We start from the raw sequence: 17236 nt of genomic DNA on the forward strand, positions 1-17236 counted from the left end.
ATTGAAATGACAGACCCAACAGAGAGAGAGAGAGAGAGAGAGAGAGAGAGAGAGAGAGAGAGAGAGAGAGAGAGAGAGAGAGAGAGAGAGAAGAGAGAGAGAGAGAGAGAGAGAAGTAACTGATATGAACTATTATTAATAAAGATAAAAATCAATTTCAAAAACATCCAAGAAACTCAGGAAAAATTTTAGTGAATTAATTATAATTAATCCATTGCTTTCCTCAAATTTAGAAAAGTGACTCAGAGTATAGTGTTCAGTGATTCAATTACAAGATGTTGAGATTATGCCCATAGAGAAAAAAAAATGTCCTTAGCAAAGTCAGTGGATATTAAGAACACCAAAATAATGACTTCCTTTCCCTTTCACCAATGAACAGCAACATCACTGAACGAAATTGAGGCAGGTCTTAAGTATTATTGACAACTAATTAAATTCTGTTTCAAGAATTAAATGAAATTAATTACTCCAGTAGGATTTTAACACAGAATCTGCAGTTCATTTAGTCTACTGCCCTTGCACATACCAACTAAATTAATGCCCCAAAGACATTCTGCAGCAGTGCTTTACTCCCTATCTTCTAATCTCAAACCTCCAGTGACAGAATTCAGTACATTCCAAGGTTGCTCATTTTGCTTTTGGACAATTCTAATTGTTAAGCAGTATTTTCATTACATCAACCTGAAATCTGATTTTCTCCAACTTTCATCCATTGATTCTATGTTTACACTCTGGCAAAATACAAAAACAGCCTACTCTGAGGCAGGTGGTCCTGAAATCACACACAAAAAAAACCCCTGAATTGACTACTAACCTCATACCTTTATAGTGTGTAATCCTAGGCAAGTAACTTAAACTCCATCTTCCTCAGAGTCCTAAACTGTAAAATGAGAATAACAACGGTATTGTTGTGCCAATCAAATGGGGTAATATCTGCAAAGTTCTTGCCATAGTGCATGGCACATCAGAGGGAATTAATTTCTTTTCCCCCTTGCAATCCGTGTTTCACAAAGCAATGATTCAACCTATGAAAGACAGCAATCATGAATCTCCCTCCCCTTTTTTTTTATTATCCTTGGGCTAAGAAACAAAATGTTTTCTGTAATCTTCATATGTCATGGTTTCCTGTTCATTCACAATTATGCTTTATCTAGCCGTGCATTAGTTTATTGATTCTATCTCAAAAGTCAGCATGTAGAAAAGACAAAAACCATATTCCATTTAATCTTTCTGAGCCCCCTTTTGCTTTTTAGGAAAATAAAGGGGTAGACCAATGAATTCTGAAATCCCTTGCCATCTGTCGCAATTGTAATGAGGGATCCTTTAATCTGAATTTATATATTTATGTGAAGACACTAATTAGTAGATAAATGCATACATATGTATACATAAGACATAAGTATATATAAAACACAGACATTAGTATATATGTATATAGACATATTACATATACGCACATATGTATATGCAACATATACACATAAGTTTACATGTATGTATACATATACCATATATATATATACAAATTAATATTAATTCATCTATATCTCTTTATATAAATATATTTGGAGATAGATGAATGGATGGATCTGGGGCAACTCAGTGGCACAGTAGAAAGAGTGCTGAACTTCTCATCAGGAAGACTTACCTTTTTGAGTTCAAATGTAGCTCCTGTTACTTAATAGGATATGACCCTGGGCAAGTCACTTAAGCCGGTATGTTTCAGTTTCCTCATTTGTAGAATGATCTGGAGAAGAAAATAACAAATACCAGTATCTTTGCTAGGAAAACCCCAAATCCGGTCACAAAGAGTCAGACATGACTAAAAACAACTGAACACCATATATATGTGTATATATATATATATATATATATATATATATATATATATATACACACACATATCATTTCTCCTATTTTATTTCCTTCATTTGGCAGCAAAGTCTTTTCCAAATGAGTAATCATATAGTTCATTAGTAACCCTATATCCACAATATAAAAGAGAAAAAGTAGAACATACATAATATATGACTTGTGTGTCAAAAGGAGAGGGATTAAGAAATATTCTTTATTATTTGTTGAAAAGAAGATTGAGATTTTTCAACCTCCAAATCTGCATTCGCTTTAGCATGATAATGGCTCCCTGTTTCTCAAAATTGACTTGTTAGAGTAGCCTCGAAGGTAACATTCCTGCTTTTCCTTTTTTGTTTAAGAAAAGCTATATCGGTGACGTGTTAGAGATGCTCTCTTCTTTTACAGGGACACTAAGGCAGATACAAGAACGTATTAAGCACTTAAATAACATGCATAATGTTATAGGGTAAGTAAAAATAAAAGTAAAAATAGTTAGTTACAGCCCTTAATTAGCTTATATTTTAATAGCCAAAAGCAACACATAAAAGGGTAACTGAAAAGGAGGAATAGGCAAAGGAGAATAAAATACTTATATGAGGGTTACTGTAGCTAAGTCCCAAGAATCAAGTATTGCTGTTTTAGACCCTTTCCCAAAATAAAGATTTGGAGAACTTGCCAATGGCAGAAAATGGAATGAAGAGGCAGTTGAAGCAGGGTGGCATGGGGATGCCTGGTGGGGGGAAAGTTGTTAACTGATTGATATCTTTGTTTCTAAATCTATGTATTGGGATCTTTGAGGGCAGAAATTACTCAGAAGGATACCCACCAAACAATCAGAAAGCATTTAATAAGCCCCTACTGTGTACCAAGTACTGAATAAAAATATAATACGTGAAACACTCTTTACTCTGAAGGAGTTAACCTTCTAGGGGAAGATGGAGTGGGAAGGAGGAAGGCAAAGAAAGAAAAGCAATAATAAAGCTCTTCAAATAGTCAAGGGAACAGGGTCTAAGCCAGAGAAGTTAACTTAGGTGGAAAGAAAAAGAGAATAAATGAAGCCATAGAATTGGACAGGATCATCAAAGAAAAGAGTATAAGAAGAAATAATGGAGATAAGGGGTGGGGCACAGTGGTTATCCTGTAGAGTTCAAGGAGCTAACAGATGTTGAGGAGATAGCAATAGGAATAACTGCTCAGAGAGATGGGAGAATACACAGAGTATAGTGACAGAAAGATATAGGGAAAAAGCATATCAAAAAATAAAATGGTGAGTGAAAAATTTCCTGATTTATTTAACTATTAGCTAATAAGGAGGAAAGCTTGATCTCCAAGGTGATCAATTCTTCAATTTGAATTATATGACTATAGAGATGTTGTGATGTGCATTAGAGAAATGGTATACTAGTAACAATGTCAAATCGCATAGCCTCAAAGTATGGATGCTCACGTTTGTAGTTATACTTTGAATCATAATAAACATATTTCAAGCTGTGTACCAAAAAAGCATTTCAATATAGAATTGAAATTGAATTATTAACAAAATTTACCTATAACAGACTATCATGAGTTTGTCTAATTACAATAAACATGATTTTAACACATATGAAAACAATGTATTTCTAAGTATATATCTACTAATTTTTGTCCAATCTTCATCAGTAATATAATTGTTCAGCTGATTCTCCTATATATACAAAAGGCATGAATTGTCTTTAAAATAACTTGTTTTTTTTATAGTAAAATTATCAGATATAAAATCCTTGAGGAAAGGGAGGAAATAAAATTTTAAAAATTGTATTTTTAGCATTTAAATATAACCTAAGATTAAGAAAGTAGTATTTTGTTAAATTCTCAATAAAGTTTTGCTACCAGCAGAGGGTGATATTGAACTACAAAATGAATATTGTCTCAGTCTACATTCTTTGGACATTGGATTATTTATGCTTTAAAGCAAAGGGTTTTGGTTTTTAATCTTTTTAAAATATTTTTGTCTTTAAAATTGAAATTTTATTATCTAAAATTGTGTGTTCTTTGCAGAAAATGAAATCTGCCACCTCTACTTTTTTTTTAATTTGATGACTTACCCAATGATATGTGTATATATTTATTTTTAATTTCTTATAAGATAATGTAATATAACAAACCTTTTAATTTTATATCTATTTGAATTCATGTTCATGAATAAGGTAAATTCAAATTGTTTACATTATTACATTTGTTATTACTGATCTTAAAATTGAATATTTTGTCATTTTTTTCTGTGTTTTTCCATACTGTTTGTGTTTATGTTCCATTATGTTAAATGGTAGCAATTATTTTTCAACAAGTTATATGACTGAACAAATAGGAGGTTACCTACATTGCACAAAACAAAACAAAACCTTGAAATTAAGAAACATTGAAATTAAACTTGAAGGCATATTCAGTGATCAGTTAAATTATGACTTGATTCACATAAAAACTAGCATAAGTTTCAAGTTTTGGTTTAGGACTTTGGAGGCACTGAAAGAAACTGAATTTAGATAAAAATCATTCCCTATATATGTAAATTTTATTCAGTTCAATCATCACATTAAAAAAAAAAAGTCCCTCATTCTCCTTTGTAGAACTAAGGCAGTTACTTTTAGAAAGTGACTTGAGTTATTATGTTAAAACATTACACCAGAAATACATCTCTATTCCATCCCGATCTAGTACTGTATCTGAAATTCCCACTATTACTCATTCTTTTAAATACCATTCAATACTTTGAAGGAGCTAACAATTTTATTTTTTTTTCAAGCGATGTTAATCACATCTCCTCCAATCCTTAATAGATAATTTTTCGTAAGAGTTGTAGAGTCTAAAACAAACATGAAAATTATTCATTTCAACTTCATAAATTTTGATTGAGACTCTATGGTTGAATCACACGTTCCCAGCCAAGACTGAAAGACCAAGAATGAAGCAACTATCATTTGACTGAAAAAAAAAATTAGTATTTCACCTCAACATTTTCTCAGAGACTTATTTTGATGGACTCAGTGCAGGAAACTGCTGTCTAATATGTCCAATGTCAATATACTTAGAATCTCCAGATATTCAGGTAGGTGTAAAAAAAAAGAAATCTGTGGAAGTGAGAATTGTTTTGCTCTATGATCACCACTATTATTTAGAGAAACCCTAACCTCAGCGTTCTGCCACTTGTTGTTGAGTCGTTTCAGTCATGTCCAACTCTTTGTGACCCCATTGGGGGTTTTCTTGGCAAAGATACTAGGATTGTTTGACATTTCCTTCTCTAGTTCACTTTTTTACAGATGAGAAAACTGAGGCAATTAGGGTTAACTGACTTCTCCAGAATCACACAGCTACTAAACACCTGAGCCAAGATTCAAGGTCATGAAAACCAGTCTTCCTGATTCCAAGCACAGAACTCTATCCACTGTGCCACCCAGCTACCTAAGTGCCCAAAACAGCAGAAATTGTCTCTGACATTAAAACTCCTGCCTTGTTACTCATTTCTCCCTGCATTATTGGATGAAAGAGGATACATCTCTTGTACTCTTCCCTCTCACATCAAATGGATTTGAATTTAAGTCCTTTTACCCAACCATGGCTTTATGTGGAGGTACTACCAGGTCAGGTTTATTTCACAGGAGTGCCTGACAAAAACACCAGCATCTTAGATCTCCATAATTATTAAATTATGTAAACAAGACTGAGTTATTCAGTTAAGCCTGACAACAACCCTCGTACTTCCAATATTAAAGTTTCAGACACCTGAACTCTAGAAAGACCCCCGCATTTCAGTACCCCCATCCTCATTGAGATGATCCCTCTGGGAAGTTAGAAAGAATGTTATTTTCAGTTTCCAAGTCCCTCCCTAACTCAGGACTAATCTTCCAGAGGAGATTGATTATATCTGTGCCCATGCTGTTAGCTGTAGATTTCCGATTGACATAGGGCAAGAAACTGAGAGTGTTACAATGTCTGTCCCACAGGCCAGTAAAAACTACTGATAGTTTCCATTTGAGGTAATCTCACCATCTCACCTGTCTCAACTCAGTAATTTGAAAACAAATATGTAGGTAGATAAAAATCTCTGTTCATTCAATGTCAAGGAGGTCTGAAGAGCTTCTCTTTCAGGGACAGAGTATCACCTGCTTATCAAAGATTCATCAATGGCACGTTGCTGAAGGGAAGACAATCTCATTGGATAGCCTTTTCTCCAACAATTTCCTTTATTTTCCTTGTAACACAACCTGTGAGTAGACAGAGTTGTCCGAATAGGGACCCAGGTAGCTAGCCGAGTAATTTAGTTTGTCTTCTACCTCTCCCTCTCCCTCTAATTTTCCTTCTCTTCTCCAAAGGAATGTAAAATTTGGTGGCCAGAAGGTCCCTAGTTAACTTTGGGTTTACTGACAAGATTTCTTCCTTCCTTCCTTCCTTCCTTCCTTCCTTTCTTCCTTCCTTCCTTCCTTCCTTCCTTCCTTCCTTCCTTCCTTCCTTCCTTCCTTCCTTCCTTTCTTTCTGAAGTACATAGACTGGACCACAATAGGTCCTGCCCAAGCTCCACTTAATGGCTATTTTTGGACTCTCCTGACTTTGAATGAATGTCATTGGCAAATGTTTCTCTTTGAAACATCAAGTCATCCTGACCGTCTTGACCTCCTACCTTTTTTTCTTTTTCTAATAAAAAGAGTCATTGCTTGACTACTTCTTTAAGATGCCTATTCACTGAATGGGCATTACCCCACTCTAAGTGAGTCCCTGAAAAGACCTTAACCTAAAAGGGTCAGGGTCTTCCATTGCACTCTGGGCCATCCCTAGTCATCCTGATGAATACCTGGCCACTGGATCCAGATACCTCCGGAGGAGAAAGTGAGGCTGGTCGTGACTTTGCTCAGCCCTCATTCACGGAAATCGAAGTCACCTGCAAGTCATACCACCATTTCCCTGATGTCATAGTCCTCTTCACAAACAAAGCACAAACACAACAACAACAATTCATTTTAAATCCCCTCCTATGTCCTTATCACTTATCCATCCTATCTATTCAAGGTTTGACCCATCAAATTACTCATAGCTTGTCACAAATTTATTAAAAGTTGTTCAGTTCTTCACTTAGTCACTCAGTCAACAAGAATTTAATAAGGGTTTACATTATACCAATATACCATGATAAGCACTAGAATTATAAAGACAATAACATTTGATCCTCAAAAGAGCCCTACCAGATAAGTATTATTGTTGTCTTCATTTATGAAATATCTAAGTCCAAATGCGAATTCAGATTTTTCTGATTCCAGGGTCACTGTATCATGTACCTGTCACATATGCTCCAGAGCTCTAAATCTGTATCCCGATTAAAGTGATCATGTGGGAGTTCCTCAAGTGGGGTGGTACAGCAGTTCCAAAGATGACTTCTTAGTTTTTTCTTTTAGGAAGGAAAAATTGCATCTCTGATCTTTGTTAGAGATGCCCCTACTTATGATTGCTAGTAGAAAGCAAGTTGTTATTTGCTTCCTCTGTTTTATGATATGCAATTTATGATCTTTGAAAGAACAGTAATTGCTACCTACCTATAGGTACCAGAAGTATTTCCACTACAAAATACTGCTTCTCAAATTCCTAGTTTTCTTCAGTTAAATTCACATTTCTGAACTTTCCTTCTGTCACTTCCTTGAATTAGTTATCTTGTATTTTCTTATAGTTTATTCCTCCCTTAGACTGCAAATTTCTTGAGGGAATAGATTTTTTTTTTTATTTTTTTCTTTGTATCAACAGTATCTAGCTTTATTCCACAGCCTCATCACCAATGCCATGAAAACTGTAGGGACTTAATAAATATGCAATTTTTGAATTGAGTTAAATGTTAATAGAAGACTTTTTAAATACATGGATAATTTCTTAAAAGCTTTCTTGAGAGAAAAATGTTGTTTATAGCTTTTTCTTAAGAAAAATTAATGCCTTGAAAAATGAATTAAATTGTTTATTTGGTTGAGCAAGTTTTTTTTTCCTTTATATCAGAGAACTTTTTAACATGATTTTATTTATAAATTAAAGGACATTTTAAAAAAACTCATATCATGACTTACAGAATACCATGAGAATTGCCAGCACCATGATTTCAGAGGATAATGAAAAAGCATGCCATACATATCATTACAAAAATTAAAGGGACTAGTATGCAGAATGAGAAACATATTCATTGGATATGTCCAAAATTAGATTTTATTTTACATGACCATGATAAAAGCGTTCTTCCATTCTCTTCCTTCCTCCCATATATAGTATGTAAGTGTATATAAGCATATGTGTATATAAGCATATGCATACACATATATACATATGCATGTGCACACATATACATACTCACTTATGTGTGTATGTGTGTGTGTAATTTGTTCATCAGGCAATCCAGTCGTATCTGACTCTTTGTGACCCCATTTGGTATTTTCTTGGCAAAGATATGGGAATGATTTTCAGTTTCATTTTGCAGCTCATTTTACAGAGGAGGAAACTGAGGCAAACAGAGTTAGATTGCTTGCCCAGAGTCACACAGCTAGTAAGTATCTAAGGCCAGATTTGAACTTTGGAAGATGTCGTCCTGACTCTAGGCCAGACACTCTATCTATTGCTTCTCCTAACTGATACACGCACTCACACACACACACTCACCCCTACATATACATAGATGTATGTGTGTGCTAATTATGAAGAAATTTTTAAAATTAAATCAAACTATTTTTTTTTTCAAAAAGTAAGACAGATCAATACATCGACCATGTCAGGAAATAATGGGGGGGAGAGAGGAAGAGGCCAGAACAGACATATGGTATGCTGTAGGAAATAACCTACAAATACCTTCCATCTTTTGTTTTTACTCTGGATCCTCTTAACGCTCATATAAATAATTCTCGTAAAATTTCATTGACATGTTAAAGCAGGAATACTAGTCAGTAGTCACAGATATCTTATTTTTATCAGAGGCTTAAGGAAGGAAATCAGAAAATGACTCACAATTTCAGTGATCTAATATAAACAAATATATTAGACATGTACATGAATAAGTGATTGCATCACGTTAAAAAATTAACTATGTAACAACTTTCATTGTATAGCAGGAACAAATAATAACTGCTGAATATCTCTGTGTAAGATTTAACTAGAGAGATCTTATAAGTGTCAATGTAATTTTCTAGTGGAAAATAATGAATTCAAAAGTGAACACAATTGGATATTTGTCATATTTCTATTTTTAAATTTATTAACTGTTTTGAATTATTGTCAATTCCTTATATAGCTCCTACCAACTTACTTATAAATTCAATTAAGGATAATTGCCATGACACTTCAAAATCTTATAATTATGGTTAAATCAAATATTAACATTTTAAACACTGTTATTAAATTTTGACAATCTTTTCAAATAAAGAAAACAAATGCTTCCTGGGATCCACTAGAGGGTGTTAAATGAACAGGAAAAGGGGGATTCAGCAGTAAGCAGTATAACCAGAATTTCAGAATGCTCTGCAATTTCGTTGCAGGCAACCAGAGTTGGTTTTAGATTATAAACATTTTACCCCATTATCTTTCCCAAAAATCTGTGGTAACTAATATGATACTTGCTACTAAGAAGTGCTCCAATGAAGCCAACTTTTGTTTATGTTGTTTCAGTTCTGATTTCACAAACTGATTCCACTAAATAATTGTTTTGACCTATCACTTGCCTGTTAGAAAATGTTGTTTATTTTTATTTTTATTCATCATTTGACACGTTTATATGCAATCAAGATCTTTTGACACTTTCTTAATTATTCCTAGCCATGATATGTGAAGAGATAGATAATCCATGACTGATTCTGTCACTTCAAATCGGTGCTAAAAGACAGATTATAGACGGTGAATGAAAGAAGATAAGCATTTATATATAGCACCTACTATGTGACAGGCACCGTGCTAAGAGATCTTACAAATATTATCTCATTTGATTCTTATAACAACCTAATAAGATACAATCTATTATTATCCCCAATTTATATCTGAGAAAACTGAGGAAACAGAGGTTAAGTAAATTTTCATGAGTCACATAGCTAGTAACTGTCTGAAGCAGTATTTGCACTCATTTCTTGCTAACTCCAATACCAATGTTCTATAAACTGAATCACCAAATGCCCTTAAAGGGTAGTAGTTCACTATATTTTCCCCTTATCTTGGTGTATTTAATGTGAAATTCATAAGCATTTAATTTTTCTCCAAAAGTACCACTGAAAGTATTTTAAGGTCTAAGATCAAGTTCCACTTCTATGATAATGGGTAACTTTCTTAACCTCTCAGAATTTAAGTCTTTTATTTCTAAAAGAGGGTAATAGTATTCACACTATCAGTGTTGCAGGAATTTTCAGAAGAAAATGACTTATAAACCTTAAGTAGTAGAGAAGTTTAATTTTTTATGATGGTATTTATTTTATGGATATAAAGGAAAAACAAATGTACTGACTGAATAAATCCTAATCTTTTCATATTCTATGAGAGCCCTTTGTGTTTATTTTCCTCCATTACTACTTATCTTGTATGTGGGCTATGTTCCCTTATTTGTCCACGTGTTGTGCTCCTCCATTAAATTGTTATCTTCTTGAATGTTCATGTTGTGTTATTTGCATTCTTGTTTAACCTACCTGACATGTAGTAGAACAATTCTTATTGAATTGTATTGAAAGACCTAAGAATTCAAAACAATCTTAATCATAAAGGATCAGTTTTTAGACATGATTTAGTCAATTTTGTATCCTCAAGATAAATGTAAAATCAAAGCATATACATACTTTAAATTAAAAAAAGACAATCTAGATTATAAGAAGAATAATACTGTTTTGTTTTCATATCACCCACATTTCCAAACACAGACTTATTTAAGTTCTTTCCAGAGAGCTTTTGTTTGTAACAAAGAATAATTGAGAAGGAAATCAGCAAAGTTAACCAAAAATATTTTTAAACGATTTTAAATGTATTGTACCATACCCCTAGTTTTGCATCTCTGCAAAGGTAAGTTAACTCTGGAAAGGTATTTTAACTTATACATTCTTTAAAGTTAATCTTGCTGATAATAATTTTGCAAGATGCAATTTTAGGTTTTGGTAGTGGTGATGGTTTCCATTTACTTTGTTATAGTCATTGTGTCTGTTGTTTTTCTTGGTTCAAATTCTACTTCATTTTGCATCAGTTCATAAAGTTTTTTCATGCTTCTCTGTAGTTGTGTTTATTATTTCTTTTTTCACAATGGCCTTTAATTACCAATAATTACCCAACATGCTTATCCATTTCCCAGTTAATGGACATTGACTTTACTTCCACTTCTTTGCTACTATAAATTGTTCTCCCTGAAAACATTCTTAAATTTATAGATGAAGCATATTATTTCCATACATATATCTGTCTACGTCTCATGTATTAAAAGTCAATCCATTATGCCAACTCCAGTAAAAGTAGCTGTTTATAAAGACAAAAATTCAGTTGAACAATAGAATCAGCAAAGCTCAGTTATGCACAAATGTAGAGATATATTTCTATTCCAGGTCAATTCCTATGTATATAAGTGAAGTATACATTTATTAAAGTTTATTAAAGATAGTTGGATTCTGAAGTAATACATTATTACAGGAATCTAAATGAATTATTCATAACCAAAAAGTTCATTCTCAAAGTTTCAGAAGACTTTTAAAAGTTTAATACTAAAATTTCAATATTACTTACTTTATATTTAGATTTCTTCAGCAAGTTTTCTCTTAACAAAAATGCCAACGATATTCACTGAAATGTGTCACTAAGAATATTTCAACTTATGGTTACCATTAGTACACCAGTGCTGACTCTGATATTTCAACAACTGCCTTTTGATATCAGTTCCTTGCCTGATTAATAACTAAGACAAATAATCTTACAATTTAAGTCACAGTTCATAATTTATCAGCCAACCTATTTGCTGCTACGTTTTCTCAGCAAATATATCTATGTGTTTTTAAAAAACACATTTGCTCTCTATGAAAAATAATATTCCTATTCAGTATGAAATACAAAATGAAGGGAAAAGTTTACTTTTGTATTTATGTTTTCTTAATGTTAAAACAAATTTGCATTTCCAGAGTACATGTATATTGGTTACCAGGGTATACATTTTGGCAGAGGGAAGTCAGCCTGGTATAAAAATCTGTTGGTATGTGTTTGTTTTTTATGCATGCATGCATGTTTGTATATATTCAGGTAGGTAGGTACTATGTGTATGTTTGTATACCAATAGATATGTGTATATAAGTAACCCAAATAGATTATATTACATTTGAAATTATGATTTGACTCAACAGTAATGCCTAATGTCAGACTGTCTGAATTCAAAATAATCAAGTTTGTCAATTGTTCATTTTGTTTTTCATTTTGTTTTTTTCCAGGATAAGGTCAACCTTTTGGAAAAATCTTGAAAAGTGACCCAGTTTTTACCTCTTCATACATATTTTTGGAAGCAGATACCCATAGCATTATTGTGTGTTTATGTGTATATGAATGAATGAGCAGGTAACATATTTGTCATTCTTTAAGTACTGAGAATCACAACTCTTTCTTCCAATGCAAATCTTAACATGTCTGTCTTAGTGTGTAAATGCTAGAGAACTGCCTAAGACAGATGCGGGTTAAGTAAGTTAGAAAGTTACACATCTAGAAATTGTTACAGGTAGAATTTGAACCCAGAACTTAATAGGAAGACTATTATACCTACTACATTAAATCACTTGAATCTAACAAATATTTTATCTTATACATAAGAGGTGCATAAAATAAGGTAATTTTTTAAAGGCAAAAATAGTTATCAGTTTCTAATCTAATTTCCAGATTTGTGGCAATTCACTTTATTTTATCTCCCATATTCTACTCTGCAATTTAAGGCAGCAGAAACATTTTTTTTTTAATTAAAGGTTGTGCAAGATTTGTGGAAAGCCAAAATGAATCAGAGGATATTTTAAGTAATTTACAATGTTGCATCAGAGAAGAAAAGTTTTGAGTCTGAACTAAGTTTCTGTCAGAGAAGTTTCTTTATCATCATCTTGCTAGTATGAACAAATTGGCAAGTTTGAGTGCCTGGTGAATGCAAATCATAAAAGAGGAGCTAAGATGTCACCAGTATTCTGGAGTAGGCCATTTCATGATTGCCCTTAAACCTTCATCTTCAAATCAACTAAAATATTCAGGAAAATGTTAGGTTAAATTGTGATAAACCTTTTTAAGGGTTCAGGGGGAAAATGAACTTACTTAGTGATCCATTCATCTGAGAGTTTAAAAATGATTATATACAATTTAAGAATTCCTCAAAGATGTAATGACTTTTTCTAATATTTTAGTAAGACATTTTCTTTGATAATGTTATGTAAAATATCTGTCTATTGAATGATGTGTTTTGCTAAATTATGATAAAGCCATTCATTCCTCTCGTGTTAAAAGATAGGGTTCTTTCAATACAATTGTATAAATCATTATCATCATACTAAGCTTTCATACTGATTGGGCATTCATTATATGAGAGGCACATTAATATTTATAGAGTGTTGTGAATGTAGATCCCTTTGAACTGAACTGAACTTAACTGGGCTGAAATTTCAACATTTAAATATTAAGTGAGGAAAAGCAGTGATAATTGGAGGATTTTGACATTAAAAAAAAATGACATGAAAATAATCACCATCATTTTATTACCAACAGAACTCAATGGTAAGTCTATTAAAATAAAATTATTTCAAACAAACTTTTCCCAATAGTATCTGAAAATATGGTTTTCAAATCAAAAAGACAATTTTTTTAAAAAAAAAGTTTGTCATATTTTTGTGAAATTCACTGTTCAAAGGAATACCACATGATTGAGATCACATCCATTGAAGTATCTTAGCAATAAAATCCAGTTTTTTTTATAGGGACAAGTAAAGGACTTACCAACAAATGAAAGATCAGTGTTTTCTAATCTCTTAATGTGCTTAAATTGAAAGGTTTCATATACTTGTCCCTTCAAGATTTCTATTTCAGAAGTATTAGAGTAAGTTTCAGTGTGACCTACTCAAGATTTTCATAGCACTGCAGAGCACATATATTTCCCATTGCTTTATTCCTAGGTTTAACTGTTTGAATTTTTTTCTTTCAAAAATAACTTTAGTTATCACTTAATATTTTAATACATTCTTGAAGGAAGTATAATTGGAGGAAAATGAAATTGAAAATCTATGTATAAACAGCAATTTACCTTACAGAGAATAAATAGCCTTCTCTCAGTGTAGATCCCCACACTCTGCTTTAAAATAGTCTGACACCTTTTCTCAGCTTCACTCCAGGAAAAGGTACACTGACACAGAACTGGGGCCTTTTGTGCATAGCTTGCCTTACACAAAAGTGAGAAATGAGTACAGCTTCATCTACAAGTTTACTGCCTTCCATTCAATGTTAAATATTTACCTTTCTGTCCACCCTCAAATCAAACACACACACACACACACACACACACACACACACACACACACACACACACACACACACACACACACACACACACACATACTCCAGGAATCCAGATTTCGAATGAAAGTACTTTTGTATATATCCTGATTCTACCCCTTACTGCCTGTGTGGCGTTGGGCATATCACTTCCTGAACATGAGTAAAAAGGAGGACATTAAAGTATCCTAAAAGGTTTTTACTTTCTCCAAATATATGAAATATCTGTAATATGATGGTCTATGAACTCATTACTTTTATGCTAACTAAATTCTTACATCTCAGATCCCTACCTATCACCACTCAGTATATTTTCAAAACTTTAATACTACAATACTATAATGCTATAAAACCTTTATTCAGTCTACATTATGGATAGCTTCAAGAATAGATCATGGAAAAAAGCATTGATCTCTCACCCTGATATATGCAAAAACCAATCTGTTTCTAGGTTTCAAAAAAGGCATACTTTAAAAGAACGTCTCTCAGCAACAAGTATTCAAAAAATAGCCCTATGACTTCTATTTGTTTAAATTGAAACCATCTCAAAGTATACCTTTTTCTTCCTGCAAAAGGCTTCATAATAAGTCGTGAAAGGTATGATGCTGCTTCATTTACAATTTCATCAATCAATTAATCACACTTATTTATACACATTTCTTGTTTTATTTTTTGGAATGTCTTCCATTGTCTCAAACCATCCTATATGCAAAAAAAAAAAAAAAGGATGTGCATTTTGTAACCTCTAAATTAGGTGGGGTTTATATTCTGTAAACAGAAATAAGCTCAATGAGCAAGAATATTTTCACCTGTGCATGGCTGTGCTTGATGCTATACAAAGGTAACAATCTCCATCTTTGACTTCTAAGAATTTATATACTAAAACATACATATTTACATAACATGCCTATGGAGTAAAGCATAGTAACACACCATTAATAGACTTGGTTTACACGCCAACTATGTGAGAGAACTTTTCATTTTCCATCCAACTTGTGAAATATTGTGTAGACATGAATTCAAGACTAGATCAGTTTGACAAGGGAATCAACACTACTCTGTTTTTTACTGCAGTTGGTACACGGAGATTGCTGAAACTGAGTAAGTTTAGGCATGATGACTGTTCTATTTACTTTGAAGAAAATGTGCAAGAAATGGTATGCCATGTAATCTTTACAACTGAATCATGGAACACTGAAATAAACTAAAAGCCCAATGCTTTTTATACAGACTGAGATTGAAGACTGATAACTTTTCTCATAATTGATTTCTGACATGTCAATTATGTGATCAGTAGTGAAATATGGTTTTTCAGAATAAGGTGATTTTTTTTAAAGTTATCATTATATTGAATGAATGCTTAAAATTCTCCATTACAGAAAGCTGTCAAGATATTGACAGCGTATTGGTATTGGCGTCAGGGGATGTTGGGTTGAATTCTACATAGATCTGTTACTTAATACCTATATAATCTTGGGCAAGTAGCTTATCATCTAAAGGCTTCCACATCTTCATTTTTAAAATGAGAGGATTCAACCATGTGATCTTTATGGTCATTCTCTGCTCTGTCTGTGATACTGTTATTTTTATAGGGCTTTAATTTATGCCAAAATTATTTAGATTTTCTTAATGAGCTGTGCCAGCATTCATTTCCTTTGTCAAATGCTTTTCTTTCCAAACCCTCCCACCAAAAAAGGCTGGTTCTCATATTCTTTCCCCTCTTTTTTCAAATGGTGTAGTTACAAAAGAATTCTAAGCATGGAAATGATATTTTTTAGTTTGTAGCCAACATTGACATTCTGCAAAACTATGGAAAAAATAATTTTAGAGAAGTGTCAATGCATTTATGTCAAAGGTAAGAAGTCAAGACACTTCTGTTGATTTTGACAGTGAAGAAGTGATTGTTTATATATTCTCAAGAGGCCTTTAATTCTCCTTGGAATTCTGAGGGGGTAAATTCCTCTTCCTGCTGTCCTTCTTCCATTTCTCTAGGTTATAGTACTATTCTCTTTATTTAAATTTTTCACTCATGCATCAAATCAAAATATGATGGAATAACAAGGATTAGTTAACAAGGGGAATGGGGAATTATGGTAGTTCTTTTTTTCTTTCTTCTCCTCACACCTATTTGCTAGAAATAGTAAAAGGGGCAATTTAATCACCAGTTTAGCATTTGCTTTGACCACTTTTTAGTGTAATATATTATATCAATAGTGATTCCTGTTCCATTTCTCCTCTACATTAAAATCATCATCAGTCATTTGTGAATGCTATGGCATACTGATAAGGTGATAAGCAAAAAAAAAATAAATCACTGAGAGAAAATAAAATGAAAATGATACAGCAAATTCTACATAATGGCATAATTAGTTTCACCATGATGGAAATAACATAAAAAATTCAAACATTTTCTTCATTTGTCATCCTGTTGCAAAGTGAGAATTCTATATGCTGTATAAAATGAAAGTAATGCCCACTTTAAAACAAATTTTACCTAAAGAAAATGGCATTTAATGTGTTCAAGCACTTATTTTAAAAGATTGTGTTTTAGTGTAGGAACTGAATTTCTATACATAGATTATTTCAGTGCAGTCCAAGAATGTAACTTGATCATTTTGGATATGCAAAAATTTTTGTTCTTTATGCCAAGGTAAAAAGCAATAACTTTTATTCTTTTGCAGTCCTTTTGGGAAATAAGGGATGTTCACAGTTGTGAGTTTTATTAGTGAAGCTTTTCTAACTTTTTAACAGTTTAAGAAACTGATAAGCTGATTTTTTTTTTAAAGGAAAATACATGTTAGAGAAAGTTTTAGTAAGAAAGTTTAAAAAACATGGAACACAAAACTGGACTGCATTTAAAGAGACTATGTCA

This window comes from Notamacropus eugenii, chromosome 6 (assembly GCF_028372415.1).
Source record: "Notamacropus eugenii isolate mMacEug1 chromosome 6, mMacEug1.pri_v2, whole genome shotgun sequence".
Lineage (NCBI taxonomy): Eukaryota > Metazoa > Chordata > Mammalia > Diprotodontia > Macropodidae > Notamacropus > Notamacropus eugenii.